The 19,303-nt window shown below is 35.3% G+C and overlaps 1 long non-coding RNA gene across 2 annotated transcripts in view; it reads right to left on the bottom strand.

The window, feature by feature from the left end:
* Positions 1-1,520: 1,520 nt before the first annotated feature.
* The window catches only part of LOC307191184, a 29,830-nt gene continuing 12,047 nt past the window's right edge, over positions 1,521-19,303 (bottom strand). For both annotated transcript variants that reach the window (XR_013829630.1, XR_013829631.1), the window contains exons 3-5: positions 17,341-17,480; positions 4,988-5,059; positions 1,521-1,620 (exon numbers count right to left, since the gene is read on the bottom strand). This is a non-coding gene — a long non-coding RNA (uncharacterized lncRNA). The remainder of the gene's footprint in view (positions 1,621-4,987; positions 5,060-17,340; positions 17,481-19,303) is intronic.

Below are 19,303 nucleotides of genomic sequence, written 5' to 3' on the forward strand. Positions count from 1 at the left end.
CTAAGTCTATAGCTAATCTTTTCACTTTGGTTATGGTGGTTTTTCATATACAGGATTTGTTTGAAATTTTGATGTAGCTAGATTCTTAGAGCTTTGCTTTTTAAATCTTACTTTTTAAAAAATCCTCCTACCCTGTGTCTTATAGATATTATTTTATATTTTCCTCTAATACTTTATAGTGTTGCTCTTTGTATTTAGAACCTGAGTCTACCTGGCAAATACATAGCAAAATGTCTCAATATAATTTACTGAATAGTTTGTTCTTTCTGAGCAGAACACTTCTAATGTAATACATTTCTATACATGCATATATGATCTATTTACCTAATACACACAAATACCATGGCATTTCAATTATTAAAGTTTCATATTACATTTGTTCTATGATTTTTCTCTTTCAAAAAGGTTTGCTATTTTTGCATACGCTTTTCTATGTGAATTTTATCTTCCCTTTGTTACCATCCTTAAATTAAAATTTAGGGTTTGACAGGGAAACATTGAACACAGAGATTAATTTGGGGGATAATTACTTATAACATTAAGTATCCCCATTCATGAACATGCTATATTTCTACATTTATTTGGGTCCTATACATGCTTATATTTTGTATTTTTTTCCCATTACAGTGCTGAATGTTTACTCTTTACTTCATAACTATGTACTATATATTTTTGTTGCTACTGTGAGATTTTAAATTATATTTTCTATTGATTATGTTTGGTGAGTAGGAAGCTTTAGAGATCTGATGTTCTTCTTGAATTCAGCAACTTTCTCACAATTGGCTAAATGATTATCTTTTTTCTCTGGGTAGATGATCACCTGTTCTTTACATCATTTATTTCCTTATTTTTCACACCATTTATTTCTACATTATGTTTTACTGCAATAATAGAGGGATTTTATTGATTTTTAAAGTTTTAAATTATTTAAAAATGTATGTAATAAGAAATGTTATATCAGATTTTAAGGAAATTATACCTGCACCTGCCACATATATTTTTACTGACTGCCATCTTTCCTTTTTTTCTATTTTTTTAAATTTTACTTTATTGAGTTGACAGAAGCATCTTTATTAAGTGATCTGTTCAGGATTGCTATCCTTGCCCTACAGAAAGAGAATAATATAATCTTTGAGAAGGTGGAGGTGTATTAATTGGAAGTAAGGAAAAAATCTAGATGAAACAGGTTTTTTTTTCAATAAATAACTTAGTACTTATTTTAAATAAAACACTGCCATTGTTTTTACAGGGTTTTACTTTCCCTTAACTTTTAACATATTATGAGTTATTATGCAGTGTGTAAACTACTCAATTAAGCCAAATAATGGTGGATCGATACAACCAAAGTGATATAGCCAAATGACACTTCCTTTTGGCCATAAATATGGTTATTATGATGTCCATAATAGAACAGGTGAATGACTTAATAGAACAGGTGAATTTGATATGAATTTCTTTCTCTTTCCATAATAACTGAAAGATGACTTACTTTTGGAGCACCATACGTTATATTCAAAATACTGTAGGTGTTGTTACATTATCTCTTTGTATTGTTGTTAAGGAGAAATCACAAGCGAAACGTTTTTGTTGTTCTTTTTTCTCTTGTAGATGACCTTTTTTCTAAAAAAGAAAATATATTTATTTTAGGATAAGTGTTGTATACTTTCCTAAGTTACGAATGCAAATATTCTCCTATGGTGACTGTTTTATTGTTCGTTTGTTTGTTTATTCATTATTTGACAACTCAGTGTATTTAAGTGACTGTTGTTCTTCTCTGGTTACCTCTAATGGTTTGTACTGTCCTGTATCAATTCTGGAATCACCGATTTTTTCAAAGGGCCCCGGTTCCTTTTAGAAACAGATCTGAGAATTTCTGTGCTCAATGCTACTGTGGTATTTTTTTTTCTAGACTGATTAGAAGACAGAGCTAAAAGATATATACATCTATTCATTTTCTATCAGCTATCTCTCTTAAAACCATAAACGGTGAGCTAATACCGATCTCTCCAATTCCAATTTAACAACCCAAAGTTCATCCAGCACATCTTCTAACCATATTAGTAACTCTCTTATCCAGTAGTAAGGAATCTGGATCCCACCAATCTCAATATATTTATCATTTATTTCCGCCAGCCACACACAAAATGTATTTTCAGAATTGCTAACCCATACCATTGAGGAAAAAAACTCTAATTAGAGTTCAATGTATGTTTACATTGTTCCCCATCTTTAGATTGAGTATATGGACTCAAAACAGTGAGTTCAAAAGTTACTTGAGCTAGTACTCTTTTCTCTCCTTTTACTAAAGTTAAACTATCGATCTGGAATTTGTTTAGGTTCATAAGTTTCTGTTTGCATTCTATTCTGGATTTTTTCAGCTATTTCCTCATTTTGTTATTTTGCTTATAGTTTTTTAAGTATGTAGAATGTACTGTGGTTCCCAACATCAAAACTATAAAATGTACGCTACAAAAAGAGCTACTCCACCCACCAACCAGTCCACATTCACACCACTTTTGACATTAACTCACTTCATTTTCCAGTTTATCTCTTGTATTTCTTTTTCACAATAGATGAGTAGATAGATGGACATTTTCTTATTTCCCCCTTTTATTTCTTACTCAAAAGTTGGCATGATATGAAATCAGTATTGCACTTAAAAAAATTAACAGTATAACCTGGAAATCTCTCTGCGTCAGATCATAGAGATCTTCCTCATTCTTTAAAATAACTGCCTAGGACTCCATTGTACCTTAGGATATTCAACCAATATCCCAAGTATGGGCTTTAGGTCATTTCCAATATTCTTCCAATGTAAATAATGCTTCAATGAATTATCTTGTGCAATTGTATTTTCTTACGATAGGGCTGAATCTTTAGAGCAAATCCCTGTGAAAGAAATTGATGGATCAAGAGATATTTTCAAATTCTCCTCCATATAAGTTATACCATGTCACACTCCCACCAGCAATGTGTGACAGCCTCACCAGCAGAAGATATTTTCAAGTTTGTTTTTTTATTTTGTTTCTGTTTTCTATTAATCTTGGTGGGAAAGCACTGAAATCTCAGTTTGGTTTTAATTTGTATTTCTCTTATTAAGAGTGAAGGTGAATATATTTTCATATGTTTAAGGATGGCGTTAATATCTTTTTCTTAAAATTATGGTAATTTCATTTGCTCATTTTTTCTATAGGATTTTTGTACTTTTCCCTTAAATTAAAAAAATGTGTATTGTGCATAGTATCCTATTCCTATGATATGTTGTAAATATTTTTTCGTGGAGTTATATAATACTTTTGCAAGTTTGTCTCTTAGTCTGTCATTATTTTTCTTTCCAATGCAAAGATATTTTTTATTATCTCAATTTAGTCAAATATTTGTTTGTTTGTCCATCTGGATTTTACGTCATAGTTAGAAACCTTTCCCAGTGCCAGGTTACAGAAGAATTCACCTATATTTTCTTCAGGACCTGTATGGTTTCATTTTTTACATTTAGGTCTGTGACCTATTTGGAGCATATTTTTGGATATGTTGTGATAAGGAATTTAATTTGCTCACTTTTCCAAGTGGCTATTCTGTTGCCTCAGTACCACTTATTAAAACACTCACCTTTTCCCTTGTGATTTGAAATGGCTTCTTTATCATTTACTAAATTTGCATATATATATATGTGTGTATGTATGTCACTCTATGGATTCTGTTTCACTGGCCTCTCTATTCACGTATCAGTACAATACTGTATTATTTACAGAGGTTTCAAATGCCTTAATATCTGGCAGGACTAGTCCTCCCCTGTCCCTCTGCATAGCTTTTTTTTTTTCCATTTTTTTCCCAGATATCCTTGTCTGTTTTTCTTTCTATATGAACTTTACCATCAATTTGTCTGCCTTCTTCAAAAAGTGCTATTTCTATTGAGATTGTATAAAATGTATAAGTTAAACTGGGGAGAACTGACCTCTTTATGATATAGATTCATCTTATCCAAGAATGAAGGGATATTTTTCCATTTGTTCAAGTATACTTTTGTGCTTTTCATGAATGCCTAAAAATTTTCCTTTCATAGGTTTGATGACTTATTAAAATTGTTCCAAAATATTTCATCTTCTTTGGTGATACTGTGATAGTTTTGCTATAATTATTTATATAGCTGTTATATAATATATGTATATATACTATACATATATAATATTCATATATGTATAATATATAATATGTATATTATTGTTGCTGTTTGTTTCTGCATACTTAATTCTTGATTTCTGATGTATTGTATGAATGGATTTCCTATTAAAAACAAAACTTTAATTCCTGAAATAAATTTCACATTATCATAGTACATTGTTTTCTTGCTCTGATAGTATATATAATTTTTAAAACCAATATTTATAAATGATATTGGCCTATTAATTTATTTTTGTGTGTGTGTTATCATAATCTCATTTTATTTTACTCATTAAAAAGAAAGAGTTTCTAAATTTCCCTTCATTTTCTATTCTCTGGAACAACTTGTGTAGCATTGCAATAATCAGAATTTCCTTTTGAATCTACTTGGGCCTGATGATTTTTTTTTAGGTGGTTCATTAATAAAATTTTCTTCAGTGGGAGATGGTCTATTTGAACTTTCTATCTCTAGTGGGGTAGATTTTGACTAACAGCATATCTTCCTTTGAAATTATCCATTATATATACAATTTTCAATTTCACTTCAGACACGTCTGCAAAGTAGTATCTTAATTAATTTCTTATATTTTAAAAATTATACCAACCATGTGTATTTTTGACTTCTCACTTTTTGATTGATTAGGTTAGATAAATGGTTTGCCAACTTTGTAATTTTTTCTTAAAAATGAACAGGATTTTTAGTTATTTTCATATTTATTCTTTTCTATTTCTGACCTTATGAATTTCTTTCTTCCAGAAAGATAAAATTTCTTAAGAAAACAAAAAACAAATAATGCCTACTCCCAACAAAACTCAAGGGCATTACCTTACTTCGGGTGAAATAGTTCTAAGCACTTCCTCTTCTTTCATATCCTGTGGTTTTTGGGAATTGGTGCCTCTGAAAGGGCATAATAGATTAAAGTGAGTTATTCTGTCGTTTTGGCAAAAAGCATTCAGATATTGGCAATTTCATATGGTTCAAACCTTGGATGATAAAAATCTCTTTGGAACATGTGCTCTAGCTGCCCCCAGAATCAGTTTCCACACATTACTAAAAAGTTCCCCTGTTTGGTTTGTTATTAGATATCTTTGTTCTGTGAGTCAGAGGAGAAAGAAAGACAAAGGAGGAGGAGTAGTGTTCACTTTGATTTTTTTTCCTGAACATCTGTTTTTTTTTTTTAATGTGGAAACAGGTACAACAAGAAAAAAATTGTGGTTGTATTTTGAAGATTATTTTCTTATTCCAGATCCATATGCCTTAATGCAAAGTCCTCCAATATTCAATACAATATCTATTCTTTCATACTGGATTTTTTATGATATTTGTTTTATAGTATTTTAGCAAGCTGAGAGAGGCTATATCTAGTCTATATCTCCTTGCCCAAGAAAACTGAGATTGGTGTCACCTGAAAGAAAAAAAGAAGCCCGACACTGCAATCATTTTAGCAATTGCATATCTAGACCTGGCTGGTATTCACAGAATAAGAATCATATGTAATTTTATAGAAAAAGAAAAATTTCCCCCAAATAGCTCTGGGGACTGGCATGATAAAGCTGGCAGCCTACATTGTTCAAAGAAACTAGGAAGGCCTCTATCTTCCTTTGCTATATAATAACTTATTAGTATTCTTTATGCATTTTCAACCAGGAATTTGGTAGCAAACACCTTTGTATTTGAGGCATGATCCATATTGAGGTCATTTGAGATTTTCAGAAATTCATTAGACAACTATCTCAGCACAAACTATTATTTTTATTTGTAATGCACGCATCATTGTGTTAGGAGAAAGGTAGCCTTTTGTAGACATCCAGTAATGTGGCATTTACTTATTTCTTATACCACGTCATGTTTCCGAATTCTCTTAGTGTTAATACATATTGACATACAATTTACTGACATTGGAAGTTAAGTTTGTTTATATGCATTATATTCAAACTAACAAACATCCTTCAAAGAAAAAATTGGCTGGGAGCATATAAAGAAGTCTACGAAATACAGAAGCAAATGTGTCTTGGGAATTTTATTTACCCGAAACTAGTATCAAACTAGAAATATGTTTTATAGTACATGCATATAATTATACTTTACAGCTATTTCATTTTCGGCCAATGTTCGGGTAATGAAAATGTTTTTTGCTTTTTATGGGTCCAGAGACCCATTTTCAAAATGGAATTGACTCTTTTAAATGAAGAGTTCTTTTAAAATGAAATAGCAGAAAAGTGTAGAAATTTGGAACACAGGAAACAAACTCATAAAGTCCCATTTTATTTAGAAAGCTCTACATTGTATATTCAATGTCTCTTTCTTCTAAATAAAAGGAAATAATTTACAATACTCAATTTAATGTAGTGTTCTAAATGGCCAAGTGTCACAGACAACGCTCTACATCATAAACGAAAGGGCACAGTAATTGTCCTTGGAAGTTGGAAGTGAAATGCATCATAACAAAGCAAAATTCATTATTTTTTCCATGGGCTTGACAATGTTAATGTGTCTCAGTTGTGTTTAAACCATAAGTAAAGTACACTTCTGCTGGGTTAACTTCATTATGCTTGACTAAATGATTCAAGGAATAAAGCAGCTTAAATTTGCTTAAGCAATTTGTTTGAATTATTCAATGTAATGTAACTGTGATGACATATATTTTTAAAAATTTCAACTAAAAGTTCATTTTCACATGATAGAGAAACTATTCTTAGTATAAAACAAAAGTAAAATGAGCAAAATGAAAGCAAAAATAATAAAGGATGAAGGGAAAAAAGGATGATAATACCAGATACAGTATAAAATGTTTTCCAGATATCACACATACATATTTTCCCTTCTCAACTTTTTGAGGATGCACATTATTCCAATCTTTTTTCTACAGCCAAAACTGCTACTAACACTATGTAATGTATCCTTTCTTTGTTTGTTGTCTCAGATAATTTTTCATGGTTTCCAGTTCTCAAATTTAGTAAGTCTGCTATAAAGAAAAAACAAAAATAACTAAGGATAGTATTACCACTACATATGGAAGAAAGTACTTGGAGGTTACTGCACCAAGGCATGGAACATGGCTAATTCCTCACTGTCCTGAAAGGGTGAAGTCCTTGCCAATAAACTTCAAATAATGTGAACAATGTCTGAGAAATTTAGCATTAAGGTTTTCTATAGACAGTATACAAAATCTCATCCACTCAGAGCCACTAGAGTGACAGTGCAAGAATGGGTAAAAATAACCACCAATGAAACATATTATTATTAACTGTGCTTCAAATCACTGGCTTGATGATATATTGAAAAGACCTAAATCTAGTGGAAAGGTTTCATGAGGCCTCATTTTCCCATAATAATTTGGTACAGAGTTAATGAGCTCATTCTAGACCTCTGCCTTCAATTCCCTCTTTCTTTGTGTTTTTTCCTCTAGTGGAGAAGTAGACACTCCAACACAGGTCATAGGGACTCCAGAAGGAAACACCTGTCTAATGATGGGAATGCCATTGATTTTAGAAATATAGCAATAATTAAAATGTGAAGGATAATTTCTCTTTAAATTTATATTGATATTTTTAAAACACATTTTCTTCTGAAACCACTAGGAATCATATTACATTGTATTATAGGTGTTACTTTTTATAAAAATGTTAAGTTTTGCTTTAATTTTTGTGTTACATAGTAAATTGTGACAGACACTATTACCCACTGAGTATAATAACCAGCTCCCTCTAAAAGGGGCTCATTAGGTAAGTTAACACTCTGTGTAACCCATAGAATGAGCTTTACAGGTATCCCCCTGTGAACAATTTATACCTTCTCTGTTATAAAATGTGTGACTAAGGAAGGTGATGACTGAGTTGAATTTATCATAAATTATATTCCACATTCTGTTGGCCTCAGGCAAACTAGGTGACTTCAAATTCTGTTTTATTCCTCTTTTATACTAATGTGAAAATAATGGTACTTCATGTGGGTATTGTGAAGTTTAGTTAAAATCTATATAGAGTTTTATATCCAAGTCTATAAAGTTATGTATGGGGGTCTTGTTTGTTTATAATGCTGATATGTTGTCCAAATAGGTAAGGAGAATTAGAACATTATATTGGGTGGGCCAAAAAGTGCCTTCGGTTTTTTAAGCAAAAATAAAAAGACACATTTTTCATTTTCACCAAGAACTGTATTGAACAACGTAGTCACCCTTTTATTCCACTGCCTTCTGCCATTTTTCAGGTAACTTCATAATTCCATCTTCCCAAAACTTTTTATCGTTTTGAGCAAAGAACTGTTTTAGGTGCTTTTTACAGTCTTCCAGGGAATTGAAATTTTTTCCATTAAGAGAATTTTGTAAAGACCGAAATAAATGGAAATCCAAAGGTGCAATGTCTGATGAATACAGCGGATGAATCAGAACTTCCCAGCCAAGCTGTAACAGTTTTTGCCTGATCATCAGAGAAACATGCAGTCTTGCGTTATCAGATTATGCATTTTCCATTGCCTAATTCCAGACGTTTTTAGTTGAGTGCCGCTTTCAGTTGGTCTAATTGGGAGCAGTACTTGTTGGAATTAATCATTTTGTTTTCCAGAATGAGCTCATAATAGAGGACTCCCTTCCAATCCCACCATATACACAACATCACCTTCTTTGGATGAAGACCGGCCTTTGGTGTGGTCGGTGGTGTTTCATTTCACTTGTCCCATGATCTCTTCCGTTACACGTTATTGTACAGTATCCACTTTTCATTGCCCGTCACAATTTGTTTTAAAAATGGAACGTTTTCATTACATTTCAGTAGAGAATTGCATGTGGAAATATGGTCAAGAAGGCTTTTGTCCACTTAACTTATGTGGAACCCAAACATCAAATCAATTCATATAACCAAGCTGGTGCAAATGATTTTCAACGCTTGATTTGGATATTTTGAGTATGTCAGCTGTCTCCTGCGTGGTATAATGTTGATTGCTCTCAATTATTGTTTCGATTTAATCGCTATCAACTTCCAACTGGTCTACCCGACCATGGAGCATCGTCCAGTGAGAAATCTCCAGCACGGGAATTTCGCAAACCACTTTTGACACGTTTGATCAGTCACAGCACCTTCTCCATACACTGTACAAATCTTTTTGTGTGTTTCAGCTGTGTTTTTACCTTTCTTGAAATAATAAAGCATATGCCAAAAACGTTGCTTTTTCTCCTTCCATCTTCAATATTAAAATGGCTACACAAAAATTCACGAATTTTGATGTCCTTTTTTTTTTTTTTTTTTTGCGGTACGCAGGCCTCTCACTGTTGTGGCCTCTCCCGTTGCGGAGCACAGGCTCCGGACGCGCAGGATCAGCGGCTATGGCTCACGGGGCTAGCCGCTCCGCGGCATGTGGGATCTTCCCAGACCGGGGCACGAACCCGTGTCCCCTGCATCGGCAGGCGGACTCTCAACCACTGCACCACCAGGGAAGCCTTGATGTCCTTTTTTAAATGCAGTATGACAGCTGTTACATACAATCTAAGAAAACTGTTTCAAATAAAGTTAAAGACAACTAAGTGCTACTAGAGCCGTCCTATGGAAAAAAACCATATGAACCTTTTGGTCCATCCAATATTTCACACAGGAAACTGTGGTTTTAGGGAAAATAATTTTGAACCTGAAATTGGACGTCCTGGAATTGAGTCCTTATGATTTTATGAGTTGAGCCATGGAAACTCCTTGGACAAATTTTGAAACTTACCTGGAACTTTGATTTTTCTTTTTTAAACCTGATAAAGTTGAACTGACTTCACATGGTTTCTGTAAATCACAAATGTTACAGCATTTGTAAAATAAATTATTTTGAGTGACTACTAAGATGTTGAAACACTGAGGGGCGCCCAGAAGTGAAGAATATTAAAGTCCAACCCAAGAGAGGATGGTGTGATGAGTCGTCAGGGATGCATCTATATACCCCCAGGGGAATTTATTCTATGGTCAGTAAAAAATTAATAAACAAAAACCATAATTAAGTAAAGTCAGGAAATCAAAAGAGGGAGCTCTCATGTCCTGAGACAACATCAGAATGCAACAGGAAGAAGAAACACTCCTCTTGTTCCCTGGGAAGAACTCAGCCCATTAAAAGCCACGGCTTCTTTGTTTACTATATCCCTCCCAACTTCCTTTTCCCCTCTAAAAGCACTCTCCTTGCCTTGCTGTGCAAGGACTTGCACGTGGCTCACCATGGCAGCCGACCACACATTTCAATTCTCTAATGATATGAAATAAATCCATCTTTGCTAGAGAAATAACTTGCAGTCTATTTGTTTTAGATGAATTCAATAATCTGATTAATCAGAAAATGAGGAGGGTTAAGAATGTGGGCTAGTGTCAGAAACACAGAAATTGCCTAGATCCTTGCAACACAAAGAGCAGTCCACGGATCAGCGGCATCAGCAATAATTGGCAGCTTGTTAGAAATGCAGAATCTTAGGCCCCATCCCACACATACTGAATCAGAATCTGCAATTTAAAAAGAAGCCCAAGTGATTCACACATATATTAAAGTTTAGAGGTATTGACTTTGACCTTGTGATATAGCCTAGGAATGCCTATTCTTTTCTTTTTTTCTTTCTTTATAAACCCTATCCTAAAACATGTACTTAAAAAAAACAGAAGCCAATTTCCTTTTTACTTTATAAACTACAGAGTTCCTTCTTACTACTGCCTCTGGTAGGGCCCTTACTTTATTTATAGTCTTTGTGATTTAGACAGAGCTTTTTAATATGATAGCTATCCATCAAACTGCACTTGTTATAACGATAATTCTGCCTGTTTTCTTTTGACAAAGAAGCCACATGGTATGATTGCTAAAATGACATAGAGAGAAATAGAATAAGAATCTCACGTCTTCCTACTATTATTCATGACCTGCTTCATGAATTAAAAGAAGTCACTTATGACATTTTCCTGACGACTACACTTACTGCACCATTTCCTCCACTTGAATATGCTCCATTTCTCCAAAATGAAATATAGTAACAATCCTGTGAAGGCAAGGAACAGTGGCAAGGATAATGAATCCAAAAGCAAGATATGTGAGAGTATAGCTAGGAATTGTTCTCTTTCGAATTTGAAGATGGACATTTCTTCACTGGTCTGCAATTATAATGACAGAATCTATTTGGCTTTCGATGAGCAGAGAGGGAGTTATTAGGTGAACATGAGAAAAAGGTTTAAGGTGTAGAAAGTGCTGTTACTCAGGACGGCAAAGCACCAATGTTGACCTGATTATTTTCATGTAGGGAGACTCATTTTGTGATCACCAGTTGCAGGCTATGTTAGCCAGAAAACTGGTTAGACGCACTATAGGACATTTAATACTGATGGATGCCCATCCCCACTCCCCAGACCAAATAAATCAGGAACACTGGGCTTGGAGTACAGTAGAGTATACTTGAAAATGTCCTCAGGTGATTCTAATGTGCAACTAGGGTTAAGAAGTAATGCCCTAGAGAAGTGGTTTCCAGACTTGGTTGTGTATTAGATGTTCATGGGGAAACAGAAACAACGCCAATTCCATCCAGTGATCCTCATTTGTTGGGTATGGCCAAGGTACCTGAAATTTTGACAGGAATACCAGGTACATGCAGGTGGTTCATGGACCTCAATGGAAAACATTGCCCTGAACATTAGTCCCTAATGCATGCACACTGTGAGGTAAATTTCTGGTAACAGAGAATGAAAGAAGGTGTTCACGGCCAGTCTATTCAGTCAATTCATAAATAGGCAAAATCACAGGTTTGAATAAAGCCAGGGATAGTGAATTTATCTGTAAAAGAACAAAGAATAGTCCATTTTAAAATGCAGAGTCCTGGAGAAATCAGCCTTTGGGGCATTGGAATCTTTATTTTTATAAGCTTCTTATGCCCTGAAAATATGCCCTGGTCTTGCAGGGATCTCCAATGCTTCCTCTGAGACTCTTAAATGACTTTTTGAGTAGTTGTAAGGAAGCAACCAAGGTGGCTAGTCTTCCTGTATAGAATAGAAAACAAAGCAAAACAAACAAACAACAACAAAACAGGCAATAGGTCTTATTTGAGCTCTCTGTTTTTATAAAGACCTAAATCCTAAAGTGACTTACTTGTCTAGATGTACTCATTACTAGTTACAGACCCACAATAAATGGGTCTGTGCTTGGGAAAATTTGTGACTAGGAGGATCTAAGGATCAGAGAAGGGAGAATAAAATTCTAAAATACTACCAGGCTTAATTGGTCTAGTCCTCCTGCATGTAGTTGGTTACTATTCATTTCAAGGGGTTGTATCAAGAATAGGCATTCCTGGTGGTGCAGTGGTTGAGAGTCCGCCTGCCGATGCAGGGGACACGGGTTCGTGCCCTGGTTCGCCAAGATCCCACATGCCGCGGAGCGGCTGGGCCCGTGAGCCATGGCCGCTGAGCCTGCGCGTCCGGAGCTTGTGGTCCGCAACGGGAGAGGCCACAACAGTGAGAGGCCCGCGTACCGCAAAAAAAAAAAAAACAAAGACAGAAAGATGTATATTTATGCAGGCACAATAATTTTATATAATGGATTAGACAAAAGAGACCTTAGAAATTCTCTAGCACTCATTTACTTGTTTACACGTGAGAAGAAGACAAAGACCATTGGAGATTCTATGACCTTTTTTTACACTGTAGTTAGAAGCAGGTTCAAAACAAAAAGTCAAGTGTCCTGACTTCTAGCCAGTGTTCTCCCCCCTCCCAACATCTCCTTTGTCTTTGAAAGGATAAATGAAATTAAGTATAGGAATTTGACATTTAGATTCATACCATGAAATCAGGTTTTTTAAAGGTGGGATTGATTTTTAAGGTGCAAAAGATCACTAATGCATGAGCATTTAAATATCTAAATTAGATGTAATAATACATTTTATTGAAGATTTAAAATGTCCTGGGCTTTTAACGTTAATAGTTTTCAAACATCCCCTAATAGGTAGGCCAGTTAATGCAGAATGAATACTTAGCACCATTATTTAAATAATGTGAAAGTTAAATGTGCTTCTTATCTTATTTTTTCCTTTATTCTGAGATACTGTCTAAGTGGTGGTTTGCATCTGATAATTTTTCCTAGTCACATGTTGCTTTTGTAGTGCAGTTTGTAAATAAAGCAGGACTTGCAGCAGGTTCAACTTAAAAAATAAAACGTGTGGCCAACAGTATCCTGAAAGGCTGGTTAGATGGCACGTGAATAGAAAGAGGCCTGGCAAATTACCTACCCCCTCTTCTCCTAATTCCCTAATTTGTAAAATGGGACTTACAACTATTCCTTTTTCAAGAGATATTTACATTTTAAAGATCCCATTCAAATTGTCAAGGGCAACTTTTGTAGCTAATTGCTTTTGAGATGTTTTTTGAAGAAAAAAAAAGAAAGGCAGCATCTTTACTAGTCTGGGTAGAGTAGGATTAAAAAGTTCTTAATGCAAAATAATTATATAAGAGTAAGTTTTTTGTATTCCATATAAAATTTTATCAACAATAATCACTTAAATAAGTAAAACCTTGTTTGAAATAAAGATAATCTGTTTAAGGAAAGTTGAAATGCTTTCTCAAGGAAGTCTGACATGTGTGATAAATTGAATAAGAGAATTGAAAGTTTGATTCAGAATACTTACTAGCTGTGAAAGGCTGGGGAAAATTATAGATGTACATTGACCAAATGTTTTCATAAACGTAGGCCAAGACTCAAAAAGAAGGCAGTGTACTCAGAAATATAATAGCCTAGAGCCAATTCATTATCCAGTGAAAAGAAATAAAAATGATTACCTCACTGATCTTAGTACTAATTGCAACATTTGCAGATTTAAAATTTTCCCCAATAATTTGTGAGAGGCACATTTAGCTAGTGAGTAAAGCTAGCTAGCTGCCTTCCCAGCAAGCGAAATGCCACGTGGCTTTTTTGTTCCATATGCATTATTTCATATGCTATAATGCTTAGGTTGTGATTTTAAAACAAAACAAATTTATAAATGCTTAATTTTTTTAAAAAAGCACACTCAAAAGAAATAACTGGCATTGATGTAGAGAGTAAATATTACATAAACCCAAGAGTTCTAAGAAACTAGTAGAGAGGGGTTAAATCAAGAGCTGGAGAGCATCCTGGGGCAGGCAGTGCGGAGGGCGCAGCAGCACAGGTAGAGGCAGTTCACCAAGGGCCAGTCAGACACTGACTGGTGTGTCTTCTTCTTGCACGTGGTCACAGTGTTGCCCAGGTGCATGGCAAGCTGGCGAGTGTAGAGGAAGGCACGCTGGTAGCCGACACTGGGGCCCAGGGCCAGCAGCTTGGTTAGGGTCCGCTGCACGAAGCTAGGAGGGGCAGAGCACTCCAAGAGGTGAACTTGAAGTCTCTCAAGTACGTGATGTGCGTTTGTTGAGGACTGGATGAGGAAGGCATCCTTCTTGTGCCGCAGACTCTTATGAGGACCAGGAAGGCCAGCACTCGCAGCCTCTCTTCACTCCTGCTGCACAGGACCACCGTCCTGTGGGCAGCATGAGGCACCACGGCCACCAACTGCATGACTGAGCTCTGGTAAGCCTTGAGGCCCAGATGGAACCACCCTCCCTCACCCAATGGACTGCTGGATGGCTGCAGCACTCAACTGCTGTCCTTCAGGGCTTTTCCAAACAACAGTTTCTGGAGGCAGCCGAAGAGAGCTCTGATGGAGAAGGTGACCAGAGCACTGAACACAGCACTGTCGATGACCTGGAATTTGCCAGCCTCGGTACCTTCCTGGTCTCCTTGGGTGGTGGCCAGGACAGCTTGGAACCCTTGCACGACTTGGTGGCACAGCTCTGGAGTAAGGGGCTGCTTTGCCTGCTGCCTACTTCCATCTCTTGACCCGCTAAAGTTCAGCAGGCTCTGGTCATTCTCCTGCAGGACCTTGTGGAACTCAGAATCTTTGTCCTTCAGCCAGGAGAGCCGTTCCTTGTGCTCAAAGGCATGGCCTTGGTACTGGCTGGTTGGGGGGCTCCTGTCTGGCCAACCTACCTCTCTGTAGCTCTGTGCCTTTTCTGTCTCTAGTTTCATTATCTATTTGTTTGTTTACTTGTTTACTTATCTATTGCTTATTTGCTTATTTATTAGTGATTAAACAATGAGGCTTGTGGTCAGTTTGTTTTGTTTTTCTGTTGGCGGTAGTTGGTGTAAGGAGATGTTAAAAAATCAGAATTACAGACCTCAGTTTTACCTCAATTTCCATATGGTTTTCATAGTAAATCAAAGATAATCACATATATTTTAAAAAATAGTTTTCATAGTTAATTGCATATGATCAGGTATATTTATAATTAATGCTTAATACATAAATGCTATGTGGATTTTATTTAATTAATTAATTTATGTTTAACATCTTTAGCTATGTGGATTTTAAAATGTTGTACCTACTCACAGTTATTTTATAATATTTTATTATTTCAGCAAAGGAATATGCTGCAATTCCATAGAAGAAACATGCCAGCTGTTTTCACTGAAGGGTTTTCTGGAAGTTAAGGTGTAATGACTTTGTTTTTTCTACTATGTTATATCCCATTTCTAATAAATCAACCTTCCAAATTGTCAAAGGTGAGAGTTATGGATAACATTTCTAGTCAGGTGATAACAGAAATTGAGAAAAATATAGAAAAAAATAAAAAGAATGAAAGACAAAGAAGAAAGATACATAAACAACTTTTTTTTGATATCTTGCTGTAATTCTTTTCACTCTTTTTTAAAAAACATTATAATTAATCATTCTCTTTTTTGGACAAAATGATTGTGTCCAGTTTCTAGCTTACCCTTTGAGCAGCAAATTCTCTTTTAATTTTCAAAACATATTTTGAAGGAAATCCTTCTAGATATACCATAAATCCCTTTATCTTCTTGAACAGAAAATAGAAAGTGTTGTTTTACCTTCTGTTCCTAAGTCTGTATCATCACCGTGAATGAATTACTATCTTGCAGCAATGCCCTCAGTGGGTACTGAAATGTGTGGACTTGCTTACCTTTCACACAAGGGGGCAATCTGTTTCTTAGGATGTTTATGTGGATGTGCTTGAGTTTTAACATTGAAATATCATATATATCGTCACATCAATTTCTCCTGAAATATGTCATTGTGTTCACTCTAACATACATCAAAATAGTACTCATTTCTGGTCCTCTGGCTAGTAGGGATCTGGGATCATTATCCATAAGTTGATATTCCTGATCTCTAAAATCTTTTTACATACAGTAAAAATAGAGTTTCTTATCTAGTACAGCTTTGCTTAATAAGTACATAATCGTTTGGTGGTTTCTGTCTAGGCACAAATATATCACTCACGTCTTCAGAAACTTCAGGTCATTATTATTCTTGGTGCCAAACTTAATCAGATAACCTGAGCTTTGCTTTTTAAGAGATGAAATATTACATTAGCTATAGGACATTAACAAGAAAAACAACGCAACTGTGGACTGAAATGCCTCTGATAACTCGATTTTCGAATGTATTATGCTAATACTGCCAAGCAGATGTTACAGCTCTGTGGGCATTTTACATGAGCGGCTGGAGGAAAGACTGAGGATTTTTTTTCTTCTTTATTTCTGAGGATGCCTTTTAAATCAATAAAACATATGATAGTAATCATGAGAGAGAGCATCCATTCCGGTAACTTTTAAGTGATATCCCCATTGGCAATGGCTGTTTGGGGGTGTCTGTTAGGGAGATTTTCTTACTTGTAAGTTAAACCAATTTCTTATCCAACAAGGAGCTGGATATGATTTGTAATCTTTGAAAAACTTCAGGGGCAGTGATATGAAGGTTTGAGCATTTCACAAATAATTGCACACATTTGGTGAAATCAATTCTCACTTAGTTTAGTGTCTAAGAGGGAAAGTATTGCTCTGGGCATATCTAATGACCTTTCCACCTTAGACAAGGATGACTATTCTGTGTGCAGGATATAATTGGATAAAAGGATTCAGGCTCTTGAATCCCTTGGTTATGACCCATTTCATAGATCCCAAGTCTCTAGCTGATTCTTCAACAAAGTGTCAGGTTTTCTCAGGTGGCTGATGGTGTGAAATCAGTCCATGCATAGACTTTTATTTTAGTTTGTTTTTTATTGCTATTGTTGTTTTTAAGTACTTTTGCCCTATGACTTCACAGAAGCCATTTAAAATTTTCCATATAACATTGATTTCATAGTAATGGTAGTACTTACCTTCTTTAGGTTCTATACATTCCTCAAGTGGTTGCTACATGATTAGATGTATGATAATTGATGAAAGTGAAAAATTCAAGACAGTTTTCAACTTTCTTGCACTGTCATCTTGAAATGCTATTAAAAGTAAAAATATCAACCTAGGCAGAATGAAACATGAAGTTAGAAAATTACCATTTGGCAAGGAACACAATAAAAATTGTTTAGACAAGAGATATCAATAGTTACTAAATGGAGAGGATTATAAGAAACAGAATATCCTCAGTACCTTCCCTAAAATACTTATTAATTACAAGTGCAATAACAGCATCTCTGCTGTGTAGAAACCTGGCAGGTACCACTGTAACCAGGTGATCACAGCTAACTTTACTGGTAATGGAATAAATAGGTACCATTTGCCTCCTGCTGAATGATTAACCAAAAGTACAACATCTCTTTTCTGGTGTTCCTGCCAAAAATGTATAACTTGAATTGAATTATGAAGATACTTCAGACAAACTTCTATAAATAAAGAGCTTGCACTCTTCAAAAATGTCAAGGACATGATAGAGAAGGAAAGAGTAAAGAACTGTTCCAGATTAAAGAAGACTAAAGAGGAATGACAACTAAATGCAACATGGGATCCTGGCTTGGATCCTGGACCAGAAATTTGTTTCTTTTGCCATAAAGAACATTAGAGGGACAATTAGAATTTGAATAAGGAATGTAAATTAGATAACAGTGTTGTTTTAATGTCAATTTCCTGAATTCGATTATATAAGAGACTTGTGATTCTTAGAACTATATGCTGAAGTGTTTAGTGGTAAAAGGGCATCACGTGTACAATTTACTGTTAAATGATTCAGATACTATAAAGGATGCACGGATAGAGAAATAAGGGACATGACAACGCAAGTGTCTACATATCAGAAATGAAGAGTTTGGGACAAAGCTACTCAGCACTAGAGCACAGAGGAGGCACAGGCATAGGGACAACACACAGTCGGAGGGAGATTTCCATAGCGATCCTCTCTAACCTTCTACTCAAAGTATGCTCCATGGACAAGCAACATGGACACTAGCTGGACAATTGTTAAGACATGCAGAACTTTTGCTCCTACCCAAGATTACTATTTGAAAATTTGCGTTTTAATAAGGTCATCAGGTGATTACGAAATTCTGAGAAGCACAGCTCTGTCACCTTCATGACAGGTATAGTATGGCTGGAGTAACAGTGAGGTGGGAAAAGCTGGAGTCTTGCTATGCATAGATATGCCATCGTTGGAATATGTTTGGAATGCCAGGTCTTATTGTTATCCAAGTATATAATATGTTAAATTCAGAAGACCTAAAAATCATCTAGATTCAGAATTTTTATGCTTTCCTTATCTTGAACTAGAATTTTCAAATGAAATCTACAATTAATGGGTTATAAAATCACTGTAGAAGTTTATGATCAGTATTATTTTAAATGAAATACCATGGAATGGAATAGAAAATATGAAAATTCATTACACATCGTTAGGTAAGTGCTGTGGTCACTCTAAAGACATGGAACAGCCCCCAAATTTGGTTCAGATGTGGTGACTGATGATGCCACACATGCAACAGGAAAGTATGAAAAAATACATTACACACATAACAGGCTTTCTGGGGAGAGTAGAGAAGCTAAAAAATGACTTGGGAGAGTCATGAAAGGGGAGTGGCATAGGGTTTTTATAGTGGTTAAGGAGGGGAGATGTGGCAAAAATTCCCATAGGCAGACTGGGCCTTGGAAATCCCATACCTCTCTTAGCTCAAAAGGAGGGATGTGGGGGAAGAAAAAAAGGGAGAACGTTGGGGTATGAAGGCTGTCCATGGTCACATATCAAAAGTTGAGTCACACTCTTTATCACAGTAAGCGTCACTTCATGAAACCTTTTTTCAATAGTAGTGTGCTCATGCATATGGACTGGATTCTGAAAATATATGTTATTTTGGTTTG

The sequence above is a fragment of the Stenella coeruleoalba genome, assembly GCF_951394435.1.
Source record: "Stenella coeruleoalba genome assembly, chromosome: 9".
Taxonomy (NCBI): Eukaryota; Metazoa; Chordata; class Mammalia; order Artiodactyla; family Delphinidae; genus Stenella; species Stenella coeruleoalba.